This window comes from Corvus brachyrhynchos, unplaced genomic scaffold (genome assembly GCF_000691975.1).
Source record: "Corvus brachyrhynchos isolate BGI_N302 unplaced genomic scaffold, ASM69197v1 scaffold19, whole genome shotgun sequence".
Classification (NCBI taxonomy): Eukaryota; Metazoa; Chordata; class Aves; order Passeriformes; family Corvidae; genus Corvus; species Corvus brachyrhynchos.
Genome location: NW_008246061.1, coordinates 2,445,780 through 2,448,131, shown reverse-complemented (window position 1 = coordinate 2,448,131; position 2,352 = coordinate 2,445,780). Strand labels below are relative to the sequence as shown.

Sequence of the window (2,352 nt, the reverse complement as noted above, 5' to 3'; positions counted from 1 at the left end):
AGCGCGATCCTGGAGGAGCAGGGAGAGGATCAGAGCAGCACCAGAGGCCCCAGAGCCCGCTCAGCCGCTCCTAGGAAAGCTTGGGAGCCAGGGCAGAGCTTCCAGGGGAATTCTGGAGCCCCCAGGGCTGAGCAGAGGTTTGGCAGGAGCAGAACAAGCACGGAGACACCGGGGGGCACCTCCTCTGTCCCCCGAGCCACCCCGAACACAGTGCGTGCCCCCGACACCACTGTCCCCACCAGCCCCTCTCCTGGAGGGGGGGTCAAAACCTCTGGGCGGCCTCAGAGGAGCCGCACATCTGGGCTGCTGTGCCCCCCCGGCTGAGCCCCCTCCCTGCGGACCCACTCCCCCGGCTCGGTGCTCAGCTGTGTCCTGGCGGCTGCCTCGCATCCCCCCCGTTCCCCTCTCCCTTCCCTGACCTGCTCCAGGGCCTCCTGGAGCTGCCGAAGGGTCTCCACCTTGTCCCTCTGGAGCAGCCCGTGGAGCCGGTGCAGCACCCGCAGCCTCTGCTCCAGGAGGGCGCAGCTGCCCCGCTCCAGCTCCCGCAGCCTCTGCAGGAGAACCAGAGCCGCGTCACCCCTGGGGCTGCCCAGGGCCACCCTCCAGGGCCTGGAAGGCTCTTCCCAAGGGCGGTGTCCAGGCAGGACACCCAGCTCCCTCCTGGCTGGGGTGGCACCACCCCAGCTTTGATGCGCATTGGAAAAGAGCTGGGGTTTGGTGGGTGAGTGCCCAGGAATTCTCACCCCAGCATCAAGCCCTGCCTGCTTCCCTGCCCTTCCCAAAATTCCAGCTCTCCCTGCCTCTGCTGGGGCTCTCCAGGGACCTTCTGACCAGTCACCCCAGTCTGCCTACAGCCACAAGGGTGGTTTTCCCAAGAAATTCTTCTCCTAAAAGCCTCAGTCCCTCAATAAAAACTCCCTGTGGATAAATCCAGTTTGGCTCTTTGGGAATTTGGGCAGCACAGAACGTTTCCCATGGGATGTGCGTGCCTGGAAAAGGGGCTGAGCTGCTGACAGGGGTGGGATGTGCGTGCTCCTTCCCACGGCCCCTCCGCTGTGATTTTGGCCCCTCTGGAAAACCGGGAGAGCGCTGACCTCCAGCAGCTCCAGTTTCTCTTCTTGAGGAGTCGCTGTTTTCCTTTTCTCCTCATCCAGCCTCTCCCGGCCCACACAGGCTCCCTGCCCCTGCCAAGACTGGAAAATCCCCCTCGTTTCCCATTCCCACATCTTTGCCTCTCCCAGCAGCCGGCTCTGGCTCTCCCATCACACCCAGGAGCAGCAGAGCCGTGGCCGTGCCAGCACAGCCCCCCCAGCCTGTCCCTGCCACCTGCTGCAGTGCCAGGCCAGCTTGGCCCTGCTTGGGCCGTCTCGAGGTCACCTCACCATCCTCTGCAGGTCCGTGTGGCGCCGGTGATGGGTGTCCCAGGTGTGTCCCAGCAGTGCCAGGCCAGCCCTGTGCCAGGGACACCGTCACCACATCCCCGGTCACACCACGGCCCAGCTCTGCCCACGGGGTGCCCATTCCCTCTTGGGCTTCCAGTGCCACCCTCTGCTCCAGCCTCAGTGCCGGACCCGTCCCTGGGGCCCCCATACCTGGCTCTGTCCCCTTGGGTCCGAGGCTTGGCACCAGATCCCAGCTCTCTTGTCCCCTCCTGGCTCCTCCTCAGGGACCAGCGCAGTGGCACCGGCAGCCCCGCCACCCCCTGGCATCCAGGAGTGGGGTCACAAACCCATTTATCCCTTTTCCAGTGCATGTCCTGGCCACATCCCGCTGCTCTTCACATCCCAGCAGGACGCAGAGCCAGGAGCATCCCTGCATCCATCCCTGCCCCCCCCGCCGTGCCTCCTGTCCCAGCTGGGGCTGTGCCCATGGCAGACCCCAAGCCCCACACCCCAGGGTCGTACCTTGCAGGGCAGCCCCACTTCCTGGTCCCCACCTGGGCACACAGGTGACCCCCATCGCCCGGGGGCTCCCACTGCTGTGCCAGCACCTGCGGGGAAAACGGTATTTGGGGGAGGGGGGAGCCCACAAACCCGCAGAAACCCCACAGGAACTGGGGCTGGTCCCTGCCACCGTGTCCCTGGCCCTGCTGTGCCCATTCCCCTGCTTGTCCCAGCCCTGCACCCTCCTCCAGCACCTCCCAGTGCCCCACGGCCAGCCCAGACTCACTCTTGCTGCTGCTGCCTGCTCCTGCCCTGTCCACATCATCCACAGCGAAGGTGACATTCCCCCCACGTCTCCAGAGAGCTGGTGGCTCCTGTCGCCTCATGCCCAGGGCGGGATGTCCCCTGGGCATGGCACTGCTGGCCCTGGGAAAACTGCTGCCTGGAGAGCCTGTCCTTGTCCCAGCCC

The 2,352-nt window shown here is 65.7% G+C and overlaps 1 protein-coding gene across 1 annotated transcript in view; it reads right to left on the bottom strand.

The window, feature by feature from the left end:
- OSBP2 (oxysterol binding protein 2) overlaps positions 1-2,352 on the bottom strand; it is a 116,798-nt gene that overhangs the window by 1,976 nt on the left and 112,470 nt on the right.